We start from the raw sequence: 17950 nt of genomic DNA on the forward strand, positions 1-17950 counted from the left end.
TCTCTAAGTGGGTGTGACAGTTTGTAGGGCATAGAATACAAAGAGTCTCGCACAGAAGAATCTCTGCAGTGTTCATTCCAGAGCTGTGCTGAGCTGTGAGGTGCTGCTGGCCCTAGACTTTGCCTCTTCTATCTCTACTAAGATGCTCTGTATGAAACTATCCACAGTTCATCTCATGCACATGCCACTAAATATTTAAACTCAGATTATTATCCCTCTTCTTTTGTTCTGATTCTATGCAAAATACACAGAGCTATGCATGTTATTGTCTTCCCATGTGCCAGACCGAAAGTGTTATCCCCCTATCAGTAAATTTTTAAACTGACACCTTGAGTGTAATCTGGGTTTCTACATTCTTTGCCTATAGGGAGACTCTGTACCAAGTATATCTGATTCCATTGTCAGTGATGGTTCCCTTTGGAAAGCACCAGTCTGGCATTATAGTGTATACCTTAGTCTCATGAGCTTCATTTAGGTGTGTCAAACCCCAGGTGACACATCCATTCTGGAGGAAGAGCTGACAGACTTCTCAAGCAACAAGGTTTAAAGCTAGACACACGAATGGAGCAAATTCCTGTATATCACGCAACTCATCAGGCTTTGAGAGAGCCGACTAGCCAGCCTGACCCAGAAAAGCTTCCATTTCATTGCGCCCTACTTTAAACTTCCAATTCTTCTATTTCTGCATAAACGCTCCAAATATTTCTACCGATGTTAATCATGTTCTTCTACTTATGTTAGGACTTAAAAAAATCTTGCAAAGGAACTAGTCATTTCACGTAATCACATAAATTCACAACATGTCCTGGTAAAGGATAATGAGTAATGATAATAAAATGGTCTAGAAAACATTCATTGGCTATGGAGCCAGATTTGTTTAGAATTCAGAAAGTTTCAGAGTTTGAGAAAAGTAATTAAGCACATATTCTAAATATTGCATATTATAACTCAGAGGGGTCTTAGCTACACCCTATAATCAAATGCATTAATATTTTTTCAGACAAATATATGAACATCTACAGTAAATGGAACAAATAAAGGGTAAAAAAGTCCCATGTAGATTCAGGTCAAGTTTTAATGTCAAGTATTTACAAAAACAGTTTTTGTTTTTCAGAATGTATGGATTTCAGAATTATGAACCTTTAATGATAAACAATGAGCATTTAGTGAGTTCTCATTATATTTTCATAATAATCTTATAAGTAATTAAGTGGTTCCTTACTGTCTACATATAAATAAGGAGGAATCAAACACTGGAAAACATTTCAGTAATTTGTCCAAGATACAGAGTAAGTTGCTGAGAACATAATAGAAATCAGTGACCTTGCCCTTAAGTATGACAACTTCACTAACTCCAAAAGAGAAATTGGGAAAGGTGTGCCGGTTAAATCTTTTACCTTCCCCCCTCACTGGGTCCACTTAGAAGTGGCTGAAAGTACAGACCATAAAGTCAGACAACTTAGATTGAAGGCTATCTCAGAAAATTTGGGTAAAGGCACTTTAAACTCGCTAATGTTAATTTATGAGGTGGCAGACTAATGATCCTTGTAGTAGCGTTAAGATAACTAAAGGAGAGGGCATGTGAATTGGTATAGAGTGTGTTCACAAATGACCTTCAGCTGCCTAGGCACTGCCCTTGCAGGATTTATGAAGCCCACAAGGCTCGGTCTTACACCTCATCACTGACCCCAAAAGACTGGATGTAAAGCCACAAAACTCTTTTTTCTCCTGGTCAGACTACCACTCTTCCCCAGTATTTCAATATCATCATGTATGACACCACCCAGTCTCAAGAAAATGCATCAGTTTGAACTGGGACTCCTATCCCCATTATGGGCTGCACACAGCTCATTTGAGCCCCTCCCCAGACCTTTCTTCCAGCTCTGAAAATATGTCCTCATCAACAGACTCCCTCAATTCCTTTTCTGAATATCTCCTTCATGCAACCAAGCTGCCCTTGCATAAAATGGATTCCTGAGAAATCCTTTCAAGAAGCAGCTGTCTTTCCTTTGTTTTCTACCACTTAATTTGCACGATACTTGGGGAAATGTAGAGCTTTTCCTTGTCATTTCCAGACCAAAAAAAAAATAGAAGTTTACAGAAAAGAACGTGTACATCCTCTCCCCAACATTTACTATATCTGCACCTGCATGTTACTCTCTCTTCGTTCCTATTTCTATGATGGCAACCCTCCAAACATTAACAAGAAGCCATCCCTTCTAACAAACTCAACAACCTAAGTCAGCAATTTCTCTCAATCTCTTCCCCTTCATCAAATGTTTCCCTTTTTAATCCACATCAGCATATATACATACCATGCTATCCCCAGTCTTCACTCTCGGAGTGGCAGAGGACAGGGGCATCATTTCTTTCCACAACTTTCCAGCCGCTACACCATTCTCTGTTCCCCGTGTCAGCAAAACTTTTCTAGAACAACCTTGTCAACACTGTATCTATTTCTTTTCTCCCACTCTTTCTTGAATCTCCACAATTTCACAATTTGGTGCAGTAGAAACTGTCAGTGTCATACCTGTGCCAATTCTCCATCTTCACCCTTACCTTACCTCCCAGTGTCTGAACATGTTGACCCCATTCTTCTTGAAACACTTCATCTGATGATACTGTGGTTCTTTGTCTTTTCTTTTCCCGGCATGATGCTGTGTTCTTGGTTTGTTTCCTCCATCATGGCTTTTCACAATTTTTTTTTCTCTATTGCTTACTGCTGAGTAATTGACCCCACAATTTGCTCTGAGGCCTACAGCTGAGGAATGGCCCTACAATTCACCTAGCTTCCAGACTGAAATGTTTAGAACTATCAGATTTCTTTATTCCTCTTTTACCCACAGCTCATCCATCAGCATGTGTAGGTGGTTTATATCTCAAAAACGCTTTTCTAGGGGTGCATGGGTGGCTCAGTTGGTTAAGCGTCCGACTCTTGATTTTGGCTCAGGTCCTGATCTCAGGGTCGTAAGATTGAGCCCCGTGTGGCGTGCTGGGCATGGAGCCTGCTTAATATTCTCTCTCCCTTTCCCTCTGCCCCACCTCCTGCCCCCATCCCCCATTCAAACATGTGCTTTCTCTCTTTAAAAAAAATAAATAAATAAAAGCCTTTCTACCACCTGTATACCACTGCCCGAGTTCAAGCCCAAAGTATTCACTTGGGAAGTTCCTGATAATTCTCCCTGTTTTATTTCTTGCTCCATTTTTTTCCCTACCACTTCGTCTCATGTTTATGTAGAGCAGCTAGAGAGGAACTTCAAAAATGTCTCAGATCATGCCATTTCCCTGCTGAAAATCCCCACAAATTATTTACTCATGGGAATAGAGTCTGTGATGGGCCTATACAATCTTTCATGGTTGCCTATACATATTTACTGAATAGCTACCATCTTCAGGGCTCTGTATTATGGTGGTAGATAAGAAAAAGTCTGTCGTTTCGCTCATGAAAAGTGTTCACAATTTTCTGCTTCCTACTAGTAACTACCCTAATTGCAGTCAACATTATTACTTCTTAGATTCCTATAAGAGTGTTTTCATGTTTCACTACCTTTAAGCCATTCCCCATACTGAGCCATAAAAATCCTTCTAAAGTACAAATCTCATTATACCACTTTTATGCTGAAACCCATCTAACATTGACTCCCTGTTAACCTCAGGTAAAGTTTAAAGTCCCTAACCTGATCAGGAAAAACTCATAATAGTCCGTTTGCCTTTCTATCCTAACCTTTTAACACAATTTGTCCATGTCCCATCCCCTTCCCACCTAAAACAAAAAACTAAAAACAACCTTCCACTGCCATCTTGGTTCTAGGGCTCTATTCCTACTGAATAGGAATTTCAGCCCTCTGATTATTTCTACGATTTTACAGATATGTATTGATAATTGCAGCTCTCTCTCTCTGCAAATTCTCTCTTGCCCCCTTTTTAGCTTTTTTATCCCAATCCCTGTCTTAAGGTCTTTTGTCAGAATTGCATAGCAGCAGAAAGCTGACTGAGTTGATTGGTTAACCATACCCTGAACAATGCCCAGAAATCACTTACTGCTACTCACTGGCTCGTCATTGCCATATGATTGCAAGCGAATTCTTAGTATAGTAACTATTTAGAATGGGTATTTATTTTTTTACATAAAGAAGGGATGAATAAATAAATGAATGATGAATAAGAAATAATAGAGACTGGGAAGATTTCATATATATAACTTCATATACATATATAATATAAATGTATTTATATATTATTTAAAAAGTAAGTTCACCATCCAATACATTGACCTTTTATTTCTTCTTTATCCTTTTGCTCTACTTGATAAGTATTTAATAAATGATTTCTAACTATTTAGTAGTAGGGTTGGGACTTGGTGGGTCCCAGATAATTCTAAGGTAATTGTCAGATTTTAGATTGTTGGTCTTAGATAATTCCTCTCTTCAAATCTTTGTTCTCGGTCTGCTCTCAGATGTATGTGTCACATTTTACCATCACTATCTTGAAACTTAATCCTACCCTAACCCTGACTTGATCACACAGTGGCCAACACTAAATATAACTAATTCTTGTTGTTGATTTAATAGGTCAATGTGTCTTTTTCTCCCCCATTTATATGAGAGACAGACACATATTTTAGGAAAGGAAATTTAGTTGAGGGATTTTCTTTTTTTCCTCACTAAGAGGAAAAAAATGTTTATTACACTTATTTTATAAAATATCTTATAGATCAATATAACACAGTACAATTTATTGTTATCGTTTTAAAGGATCCATCCTGGAATTCAACACAAATCAGCTGGAATCATAAGCTGTCTTGCCTGGATAAATAAGACAATATGACTTCTATTCTAATTTATTGTTTTATATAGCAGAATAGTCCTTAGATCAGCTCTTATTATGAGAATGCTTCCTGATGGTATTCTGGTTTCTGATTTCCCAAGTCACTCTACTTTAAAATATGGTCACATAACCAATTTATAGAAATGAAAAACAAATTTGAAATTGTTGTAATTGTGTGCTGGGGAAAAAGCATGCTCTTCAGTTGTCACTATCTCTAATTTCCCCATCATCTTTTTTCAGATGGCTGCTACTTAATACAGGCAAAGAGTTTTATTCAATTTGATGTGTCAGCATTTTACAATAGTAATATTGTGGTTAAATTTTTTTTTAATATTAGGACTTTCTCTACATTTCAGAAAACTACATTTCGGAAAATGACACATTTAAAACCTAAGAGCAAGTGAAGCATTTGCCTTTAAGCAAACTTAAAGAGACAAAAGAGGCCTTTAAGAGTGAGAGAAAATATTGGGAGGATATAGTTGCTGAGCATGCTGTTAACATGTGCATCACGGTAATAGCATGACCTCTGATTGCCTCAGCCTGATGAATTATCAAATGGACTGGAGAGATATGGGGTTTTCTTTCAACACCATCAAAACGTCAAATTTCTACAAACAAATAGTTCAGCCATAGCCAGATTCATCTAACCCAACATATTATGCAACCTGCCTGTCTCACAGGAGTGGTGGGAAAGCTAATTAAAATGGCCACGGGAAACTTCTAAATAGGTAGCTGCATGGAATAATAGTAAAAAATAGCATTTTTAGTTATGCAACAGGAATCACTGGGTATCTTGAATTTAATGTTTCTAATGTTTTCCATGAACCCCCACTCCCTCCTCCTTTTTAAATCACTGAACTTTCACGTTATTGGTAAATGTGATGTCACTTTTAAGGTAAATTTATAAACTTATTAAACCCTCTGCAATCAGCGTTACTAAATAGCAGGTGTAAGCCATGATTTAAATTACTCTTATAATGTAATTTTAAAAGTCTAATATAAAAACTCAGCTTCCACAGATGTTTGAGTTGAAAGCTTCCACTTATCAGTCTCACTCTAATTGCAACCAAATTAATACAATTTACTTTGATTTATGGGCAAAATGCTAATTTTGACTTGGCTGCCCCCCTGGGAATTACATAAAGCCCAGCAGTACTTTTACTTCTTCACCATTGAAGACTGGGGTGGGGGTGGAGACTCCTGAATATGGTACAGAGATCTATGAAGTGGGTCACCTCTTACCACCCTGATCCTTTAAAGACTTGTTTTTGTTCTACAGAACAACATGCATTTACTTGAATGTGATATATCTCTTGGACTTTGAGCGTAGTTTCATTTCAGGATTGAGCATTACCTCAGTACATCACTATGCCACTCCTCTTCGCCAATGTCTCTTCCTTCACTCCCCTTCAGAGTTCACTGGGTTAATAACTATTTTGTGTTGGCTATTTGATTCAAAGATATGCCCTTACAGGAATTCTCTTCTAATCAACAAAATTAATTTAACCACAGAGCTACTCCTGAAACAAAAAGAGGTGTTGGCAGCTATCATTGGTTAAGTGGCCTTGAAAGAGAAAGGGAATTTGAGAACCAAGAATTAGGACTTCACATCCAGCCAACCTGCATTTACCCAGTGTCTTCTCACATTATCTGTTTGGATTACCTGTTTCCTCATACTCAGTCTCGTAAGTCTCCATGATTGGTTTGCAGAGCTTTTCTCTCTCTTTCCTATCTTTGTGTGTTCATATGTCTGACTCCTACACTAGAAAATGAGCTTCTTAAGAGCGGTACTAGCTTCCTTTAATTTATATCTGTAAAAAGCCCAAAACAGTACAGAAACAGTAGATACTGGATAAATAAATGAAAGAATAAATTATAAATAACAGCAAATCAGCAACACCATGCACATTTTAATAGATATTTGCAATAGTGATCCTTCTCCTTTCAATTGTTGGAGGATAAGGATTAAACAGAGAAGTGGAATTAAAAAAAAAAAAAGATGGGAATAATAAAATGGGAATAACCTGGAAACTGCTCAGTAGAGTTTGGACTGAAAACTCAAACTGAGACAATTTATTAATGACCTGCTAAACTAAGCAACCAATTAATATATTGGGTTTTGTAATAGGGGCTTTTATACACATCATCTCTTTTGCTAATTTTGGTTTAGATTAGTAGTAAGAAAATCATTTTTATATTAAAGCAATAATATAGTTGCTAATATGAAAACTGATGGTCATCACTTAGTACAATGCATAGATTCAACTCAAATATCTTCCATCAGTATGAAAAGAGACTATTTCCATTTCATATAAAGAAAAACAGTTGAAAATGTTTCTTGCTCTAAGGTCACAAATAACAAGGAAATACCAGGATATAACAATTTTATACCTTAAAAATATGACTATCAAAAGTAAGTCTTTCCATTTTAATGGGAAATAACTAGGAAAATATACAGCCCAATGCCTAGGGAGAAATAAATTCTCCTTCAGCAAGCAGCCGATGCATATCCTATGAAGTTAACCACTATAAAGTTGGTCAATAAAGCCAATCTTTTAAATAGATAATTTCTAATTGTAGAGGAAGAATTTATTCCTTAGACCTGGATTATTGAGCTCACTTGTAATTAAAAGTAAATCTTACCAAGAAAATCTCACAAAGAATTGGTATCTGCTTGTTTATTTTGTGGTATTCATCAGGGCAAAGAAATTTATACATGCATGTCAATCTTCCATGCCCCTATTTGGGGAAAACGGAGACAGGTACAAGGAAAATAATCTTTGGTTAGGAGAGAAAAAGGCTTTACACAAACCAGGTAAATTTACCTTTCTTTCATGTTTAGAATGCACCCCAAAGTATTGTTTTATATATAAAAGATGTAATCCTTGCATGAAGATCACGAGAGCTGACTCTAATCACTATGTGTTGATTCCGGAATAACAGATACTCTGCAGAATGAAGCTTTAGTTTTAGACAAAAGTACATCTACTTTTGAGTGTGTATTTGTTTTAAGTTCATTGTTAGTTTATGTTTTTGTTTGTTTTGGCAGTTAAAGGTGATTGGTAAACTTCGACAATAAGAGCCATGGTCAAAATCATATATATGCATCTAAAGGATTCCAAGTAGCTTCACCTACCACTCTCGGGGCTATTTCAATGCCCCCGAAATCATCTTTAAACACTAGTGCAGGCTAAATCTAAATCATGTTTGAATTATTCTAAATCATGTTTGAATTATTTCTCTTTGATCTGGGTGTAGGTTTTGAAGATGTAGCTATCCTCAAATAACACGACGACAAGAAAAAAAAAATTACAAATGCCTCACTATTGTTCCTTTCGTCCAAACCCATAGCCTGTCCTTTTACCCTTGGTAAGTTACAGGAGGGAATTTCTACATCAAAGTCTGTAGGCACACACATAACAAGAATACTCTATTTTGGCAAACATTCAAAAAAATTTACCAATCCTTGTTAGAAAATAAATTCTCTATTCACATTTTCCACTTTTAAAGTGTTTTCTGAATTAATGTGTTCTATCCCTATCATTTAATCTCATCTAATAAGAATGATTTTTTTCCTGTCTACATTTGTTTATTAAGAGTATGGGCTCTGCCATGCACATGTTATCCCTTCATGATGTTTTTTAATCCTATGGAATTAGGCTATTTGCTCTTGTATCTGTTCCTGAAATTTATCTTCCAATTTGGTGATTCTTTGTTAACAGCTCAGTATTTATCATGGTTTGAAATATTTTTCCAGACATAATTTTTTATATCAGGTCATAAATCTCAATTTGAATTAGTCATTAAAAGATGTTGCTATTAATTAGGATTTTCATCTATCTGTTAAGCTAAGAATTTAAGTCCCTAAGAAATATAATATAAAATCAATATTCAATTTGCTGCAATTCTGTTCACAAATAATTCCCATCGTGTGTCTTTTCATGAAAATAAGTGATTGTAGTGCCTGGGCCACTGGCTGCTACATTCATCCAAATTGCCAGTGAGCTCTGCATATCTCCAATCCTCTTGTCCAAGTTAGATGTTCCTCCTTTGTCAAACCATTATTCCCCATGGTGGCCCTTATGGTTTTATACCATAATTGTTTTTTTACTTCTCTGACTCTCCCAGTAGACTGAAGTCCTTCAAAAGAAGAAGTTATACCCATGTTAAATCCCTAGTGTCTAATACAGATGTTACAGTTTCTGTTTAATAAATGTTTCCATGAAAAATGAGTATCAATTAAACAGTCAATTAAGAAAATATGCAATGGGGGCGCCTGGGTGGCACAGCGGTTAAGCGTCTGCCTTCGGCTCAGGGCGTGATCCCGGCGTTATGGGATCGAGCCCCACATCAGGCTCCTCTGCTGTGAGCCTGCTTCTTCCTCTCCCACTCCCCCTGCTTGTGTTCCCTCTCTCGCTGGCTGTCTCTATCTCTGTCAAATAAATAAATAAAATCTTTAAAAAAAAAAAAAAGAAAAGAAAATATGCAATGAATCACGTGTGTGCTCTACTGTCTACGGGTATTAATGATTTTTGTACTTTTTGAGAAAAATATTATAATTGAGCCAACCTCTATCAGAAAAAATATAGCTGTTTTTATCTAACTATACAAGTAATATTCTTCCACTGAAAGCATTTTGTTTGTTTGTTTTTCAATGGACATTGCAACCTGCTACATGGGAATTTCATCAAGATAAACAGCAGGAAAAAAAAAAAGAAGACAATATTTTCTCCCTACAGGATTAGTATACAAATTAGGTTTAATAAATGTATAAGAGTGTCTGATACACAGTATCATTTAACTAATTAACTGATTAATTTAAGTTGTATAGTTTGTATAATTGTGTGAACATGTGCTTGTGTTTTTACTTCCTTCAGAAGAAATAAACAACAACAACAAAAAAAAAACTGGCAAAGTTCCTTTAATAAGAGATACCATCTTTGGCTTTTTCTCTTTTAAAAAATTTAAAAAAATTTTTTTTGTTTAAGTAGAAGAATCCTATCTTTAGTTGTGTCTTATCTGCCTTAAGCTGCTACTGAGGTTGACTGAAAAAGTCTAAGGAATAATGGTAATCAAACCCAAAATAGAAAAGGAGAGGCATTTGTAACCTCCTAGTGCAGCACTTCTCCTCTGGTGGCAATCCTACCCCTCCTTGCCCCACTTAACATCATGATGAGCAAAGTAGAAAATGTTTCCCAACAAGAAAAACTTGTTCCACAAGTCATGATTTCTTGAATTCTGAAGAAAGAACTTGTTTTGTTTTTCATATATATAGATATATATCTGAAGTAACCATACATACATATCATAGGTTCTTAAAAATATTATACAAAAGGACAGCTGACAAATAAATGTTTGCTAAGATCAGGATTTTACAATGCAATAGACGAGTAATTGCCAGAAACTTTTCCACGTCAGGTATAACTGGTGTCTGATATTTGAGGACATTAGGCCATCCACATGAATACGGAGCCAGTTCTGTTGTGATTTTTAAGGTTTATTTTAAAGACCTTCCCACCCAGATATAGCTCCCACACTGGTACTTGAAACCCCTATTAGATATCTTAAGCCCTGAAGATTTTGGTCCTCCCATTTCCCTATTAAATTGAAATTGCTTTACAGGATGTAACACCATAGGAAGCATCAGCTAACACCTGATCAGGGATTGCTTTCCAATCTGGCAGACAGCTAATTAAGTGAGATAGTTCCTATGGGAAAGTTCATTGAGGTTGGGGGGCCCATAAGGAGGAGAGGAATACTGACTGAGAAAGAGGATGCTAAAGAAAATTTGGTCAAATAGAAATTTATCCTAGGGATGCATGTATTGGAAATCAACATTTTCTTTCCCACTCACTAAAGTAGTTATTATAAAGCAGGGATGTATATGAGAATCATCTGAGGGGGTTATTAAAACTATGTTCTAAGCCCCAAATTTGATTGAATGTATCAGAATCCCTGGTGGATAAACCAGGTCTGCATATTTACAATGTCCCCAGATAATTATGTTACATACACCATCTCCATAAAAAGCTGATAAGTTAACTATACTGGGCTCAGTTCTGTTCAACAAACCTTCACTGTAAACTTAACAATGTTGAGGTAATGTGAATGGTGTAGACACGAATCTCATTTTCAAGGAGATTATAATCTATCAGGAATAATAAATTGTGAGCATTAGAAATACAAGGAATAATCTAAGTATTATAAAAATGTTACAAATAAAAGGTAGAGGATTAGATTACTTTCGAAAATAACTTTTAGGAAAGGTTTCCTGGAGCATATATTCAGGCCCTCTTCATTTCCCCTAACTTCCCCTTGTCCCTCACAAAGGACTCTGTGGGATGGTTATCCTACAGCCTTAGTTTCCTTTGTGTCTCTAAACTACATTAGGCTCAAGACCACAAGATGGCCTCAGCAAAATATGCGGAGTAGCAGGATTGCAGTCATTTTCCCTTACACCTGCCCCAGGATAGGATACACAGGCATTTGACCCCAAGACCTGCGGTTTCCACTACATTACTCTCCCTACCACCACACCAGCGTATTTATTTGGCAATCAACAGAAGGCTCACTGCCATGTAAAGCAGTATGCAAGGCTCTAAAAAACAGGAATGAATAAAACCCTTATCCTTGAAACACATGAACTACTGACAATAGGCTCTGAGGCCGTGCTGTCCCTTGCTTCTCTCACTTTGTTTTAGGAATGAGCTTCTGTGGTATCGGCCCAGTTACCTACCTCAATTTTAGTCCTCCCATGGGAACAATTGTGGTGGTTACATGGGTTCTTGAAGGACTGACCAACTGTTCCTAAATTTCACAGGCTGAAGTTCTGCCTCCCTTTGGCATTAATCACAGGGACCTTCAAGTACTCCCCACATAAATATCTTCTCAGTTCAAGGAATGGCAGGTAGGTCAGTGGAGGGGGCAAGGACACTGGGTCTAGGTAGAGAATCTGAAGTTTGCCATACAGCCAAGATTCTAGCAGGATACCATTTGAAAGAAATTAATTTATCTCTGAACAATGACTAGCAGTCAGTGGAAGAAAAGTATCCTCTCTTAATATGTTCCACTCCTAAGTTTTCCCAAAATCTCTACAGCATACTACAATCGCATCTGTTCAGCCACATAGCAAATATCCTGTATTTGCAAGCATTTTGCAAGCAGCTACCAGTGTTTAATCTTGGGATAATGCCTTCTTGATGTGCTAACCCCAAGGGTATTTTTGAACAGCCTAAATGTGAATTACTGGTTGTAAAAAAGAAATTTGGCTGTTTCAAATCATATCTGTCTGTAACAGAAGACATGACAACACTGAAACACAAGGTCATGTCTGTGCAATCAAAGCCCATCAGGGTAACTTTAGCTGCTGGATTATCAAGGGAGCAGTGTATAATAATTAATCAGAAATTGCCATCATTAATGAAATATGATTTTGAAAATTATTCTACATTTTACCAGCAGCACAGCATGGCAGAGAACATTTGGATAGAAAGTTAAAATATCTTCATTTAACTTTCTACCGTCTAGTTTTTCCCTAGTTTCATTATTAGTAAGTAGGAAAAAAAATGGATGCCTTTGAGACATTAACAATAGTACCTTATATTTATTTATTAATGTACTAGTTATAAAGTATTTTAATATACATTGTCCCTATTGAGACTTAAAACAGTATTTTGAAGTAGGCAGGAAAGTTCTTTTTTGTTTGTTTGTTTTTGTAGTTAGTTTTCAAACCACAAAGGTAACTTGTTACTAAGTGTGGTTGGTTAGTGGCAAGATTATTGACTCAAATACTGGTGTTATAATTCCTAGTTCACCATTTGCATCATTAAGGATTGTTTCACTTGTGAGTGGAAGCATCTTGACCCAAACTGTATTAAACTAAAAAGAAACTGATTGGTCCATAGACCCAAAAAGATTATGGGCAGCTCTGGCTTTACTTGCAGTTAAGGCTCAAATCAGGTCATGGAGATCCATACCTCAAGTCCCTCCCTCTGTCTCCTCATCAAGCTGCTGCCCTTCATGACAGCAAATGGACTTCAGCAAGTCCAGTCTCTCAAACTCACACTACACATTCCAAAGACGGTGAGATGTTTTCCTCTTCAGAAGTTGCAGTAATGCTTCTTTTGATCCACTCTGTTCTGAATGTGCTACTCTGAACCAATTATTGTGCCATGTGAGATGTATAGTCCAATTGGTTTAATCCAATACAGCTGGTGTTGGAGAAAATTCTACCCACATGTGAGAATAAGACAGATGATTTCTCACAAGAAATTTGGGAACCTGTTTCCAGCAGGAGGGAGAATTGATAGTGAGAAGTAAAACACAAATGACTACTCTTGGGCTCTCCCTCTTCTAACTCTTCCACCCCACTATCAACTCCTGGAATGAAATTACCTGTTTATATATGAACACCATGTTTTTGAAGTATAAAGCACCAGGCATACATCAATAATATTCCTGTCTAGTTACACGCAGGGTTATACTAATTCTCCCAGAGACATTCCCAACCATGTGGATGGCTGGGATCCTTGACCCTAACTTGGCAGGTGACTGTGTTCCCCAAAAGTCAGTAAGACTATCTTCTAAGAAGGGCTGATCACAAATCTGTTTAATTACACTAGAAAAAATGAGGAAATATTTGCAATACTACTAACTGACAAGATGCTTGAGAGTTGAAAGAAGATTAGACTGCTTCCTATAGTAAAAAGTGCTCCTAATTCCACTTGATGATTCAGGTGGCTTTCTTTTACTTTCTTTCCTTTCTTCCTACATCCCTCCCCCATTTTTTACTCCTTTCATATCCTCCTTTCATCCAGTAAGTGTGAGGCACTATACTAAGAGCTAAGAAAATAAAGACAAAGCCAGATCCTTGTCTGTAAGGGAAATGGACAAGTATGCAGATAATTATAATTTAGTCTGATAAATGTTATGAAGAGAGATGTTGATTGTTACATGAATAGCTTATCTGCTAGTTTCATTGTCCTGCCCAAGGAAGCCTTCCCTTGCTCATTGCCCAAACCGTGTCTGATTAGTGACCTCCTTCTGTGTTCCCAAAGAGCCCTGTTCATACTTCTATTTATCTCAGTGTGTTTTAATTGTCTCTATTTCTCTGCCAACCATAGCCACTATCAGCATTAAAACCAATTAGAGACCATGAACTCCATAAGGACAGGTTCCTAAGTATAATTTGCTGTCAGTAAAAGATTTGCATTTTCTATAATTTCTCATAGTGATTAGGGATTGTTCTGATCTAATCGTGCTTTCTTGGGAAGACAAAGTGTATTAGGAAAGGATCAAGAGGAAAGTAAGCAGTATAGTGTCATGCCAAGAAATTTATGCTTATTGATCCACGTGATCTATGAACAAGTCTCCTAGTCCTCCCTGTACACACTTTATACACTTCCCCCCTCACATTTACATAGTGCCAATAATTCACTTCCAATGCATGGCTAGAAAGTCAAACATCAAAACTAAAATCAGAGATGGACCATTTGCTAAGAGAGTAGATCTCTTACAGTAATTGCATGAGGTGACAGATGTGGTGATTACCTTGAGTGTGGTAATCATTTCACAATATATACATTTATCAAAACATCACACTGTATACCTTAAGTATATACAATTTTTATTGGAAAAAAATAGAATTTGACTATTTCCAATGGTGTTTTTTCCTTTATATAATGAAGAAGGTAGATAAAATAATCTCTAAAGTCCTATTGAAATCCAATCATTTCATAACAGGTTTAGAAAGATTTAATGGTAATGATGTAGGAAGGAGGAAATATTGATTATGGTTCTAAATTGTACTGACGTGTCTGCAATCCAGTGTAGTGCAAATGAAATTCACCATAAAATCACCAAAGAAGACATGAATAAGTTTCCCCACTTTACCCGAATATTTGATACACATTTCCTTTCTAAGGGAATACTTTTAGTAAAATCATACTCCTATACACAATACTTTTAATGGAAGAATGGCTCTATCTTAACTATATGTCACAGACTTTGCTGAGAGAAATGCATTTCTTTATGCTAATACTTATTCACTTTTACTGTATTAAAGACTACTCTGTAATGTATCTGCCACTTGAACACTGTTTTCCTTTTTACAAGGCATGAGAACATATTAAAACCTTAAATTCATTCTTCCTCAGTTTTGTAGCCAACAAGATTTCTTGGTGAATTGAAGATTTAACACATGGCCATCTTAAGTTCCATGCATCAACCATTTTGACCTACATTTAAGTCTTGCCAGACACCATATTCTCTTGATTCCCTATGAGAACCTTTGTCTATGTGAGAACTTTGCATAGAACATTTATTTCCCCAATCCATTTGCCTGTTTAACTCCTTTTTAACATATAGCTTCATCTTAAGTACTACAACTAAAAAGTACTACCTTTTCTAGGAATCTTCTATAGAATCCCTTTTATGAATATTTTCTAGCAAGTTTCCACAGCAGCTTGCTTTTCTCTCAACATCTGCATAATGATAGCCTATTTATTTGTGTGTACCCTAGTAGCCTTAATTTCATGATCAAATATAGCTTCTGTATCACAGATTTTAGCATGGTGCTTGGTACATCATAAGTACTTCTTAGCTATCTATCACATGTGTAAATAAATTAAAACAAATGTCATTCAGTAAATGCTAATTAATTAGCCAAATTCAAATGATTGATTCATTTTTGATTATTAGATTATGACCACAATCATCTATAGGATATCTACATAATTGACTAATATTTCTCTAAATTTATATTTTAGAATCAAGGAGTAGTATGACAATATACAAGTATTTTTCTCTTCACAGTCCATGTAACATCTTTTTTTTTTTTAATAAAATATGGTTTGTACTTTTCTCTTTGTGTGGTGGGTCCACTTTCCCAACCTGCTTTCTTATAATTAAAATAATATTTACTTCATTTTGTCCTCTAAATCTTGTGGACTTTCAAATCATGACTGCAAAATTAATGATAGCAACTAATATATATTCACCTCCACAAAAGCCTCCACAATGGGCCTACAAAATGAACAAGCCTGATGCTATTATACTTTTTGGCCTTTAGTAACAGATAATATTCTGTGGCCACTTACAAATTATTCAGTCCATCTAGAATTTTTTATGAAATAACGATATAATTTATTGTATGCACTCAAACATTTACTTGTAGTGGTTGTTACTGAATGCCTCAGGTTTGTTCATAAATACAGTTCACCCTTTACAAAGGTTTCCAATTGCCAAACATCAAAATGATTACAAATCCATTCTCAAGGGAAAAAAAAAAATCTGCCTTTTCTGACCCTGCCTTCAAATGAACTCAGAAAATTATTATTTCATTTTTTTAAAAGATTTTATTCATTTATTTGACAGAGAGACAGCCAGCGAGAGAGGGAACACAAGCAGGGGAAGTGGGAGAGGAAGAAGCAGGCTCCCAGTGGAGGAGCCCGATGCGGGGCTCAATCCCAGGGCTCGATCCCAGGACTTCGGGATCATGCCCTGAGCCAAAGGCAGACGCTTAATGACTGAGCCACCCAGGCACCCCAGAAAATTACTATTTCAAAAGGTTTCTTTTACTATGGACATTTATTAATGGAATATTAGTAGAAGTATACCACGTCAGACAAAACTATAGCCTAGAACTAGACTTCCCATGTTTAGCAAAAGTCTCCTTTCTGGCAGAAAAACTGAAGAAACTGAGTCAAGAAAAAACAACAAAAGAAGTTAGCATGTGACTGAAAAAATAGGTCTTTGAAATAAAGAGGTATCATTAAAATGCTATAATGCTTCATCTTTTCTTAGACCTAGTTATAAAAAATACTTTAAAAGCCCTCAAAAATACTAGTTGACTAGCCATTATAACTCTTTCCTTAAAAATTGGATGGTGATAATGCTAAGCGAAATAAGTCAAGCAGAGAAAGACAATTATCATATGGTTTCACTCATTTATGGAACATAAGAAGTAGGAAGATTGGTAGGAGAAGAAAGGGAAGAAGAAAGGGGGGGGTAAACAGAAGGGGGAATGAACCATGAGAGACTATGGACTCTGGGAAACAAACTGAGGGCTTCAGAGGGGAGGGGGTGGGGGACTGGGATAGGCCGGTGATGGGTAGTAAGGAGGGCACGTATTGCATGGTGCACTGGGTGTTATATGCAAATAATGAATCATGGAACTTTACATCAAAAACTAGGGATGTACTGTATGGTGACTAACATAATATAATAAAAAATATTATTTAAAAAAATTGAATGGTGAACACACATGATTAAGTTACCTCCAGTCATTTGTTCAATCAACAAATACAGCTTGAGCACCTTCTCTGTGTCAAATATGGCTTTAGGTGCTAGAGGTAAGCAAAATGACACATCTGCCACAATTATATCTTCCCTTAAGTACTGACTTTATCAATCAAAGGGCATTTTTGGTATATGGATTTTTCTTATAATTTTTACATTAAAAATAGCTTTAAATATGTGATAAATCTATAATATTTCTTTTGAGAATAGCTAATACAATATAAATGCAATGAAAGTGGATTCTTGCTTATTTTCACGCTATGGTAATTTTTTGTGAAGACAAGTGGGGCAGTACACACTAAATTATTACATTTCTATTATCTTCACAGCAGGGAGCAGAATTTTCAAGTAAGCATCGCAGTAACTAACATCAGATATATTTTCTCTTGCTCTAATAAATTATATCAAATGTGTAAAAATAAAAGCTTCCTCCCAAACACAAATGGTCTGCACTTCTTAAAAGACATAATCAAAAATATTTTCTAAAATCAAAAGTAACTTTTAAATTTGTAGTATTTCAAAAAATTTTGCTTTTGCTTAGGAAATTATTTATATTAAGTTTCATTTTGTAAATAGCCTGCTAGTATGTTTTAACTCCCTAAAATGTCTTTATGAACAGATGTCTCTAAAACAGTAGGCAAGGAATTTAAAAACATAAAAAGTTAACCATTTAAAAAAACAACTACATTGCAATAACTTAAACCTCTAAGAAGCATTTTTAATTTAATAACATTTTTTCACTTTAAACATTTTAGTGCATAAACTATTACCCTGTTGTTTGTTTGTTTAATGAAAAACATTGTAAAATAATTTCTTAAATTGTTTT

Source organism: Ursus americanus, chromosome 7 (assembly GCF_024610735.1).
Source record: "Ursus americanus isolate L20-20 chromosome 7, mUrsAme1.1.p, whole genome shotgun sequence".
In the NCBI taxonomy this organism is placed as follows: Eukaryota; Metazoa; Chordata; class Mammalia; order Carnivora; family Ursidae; genus Ursus; species Ursus americanus.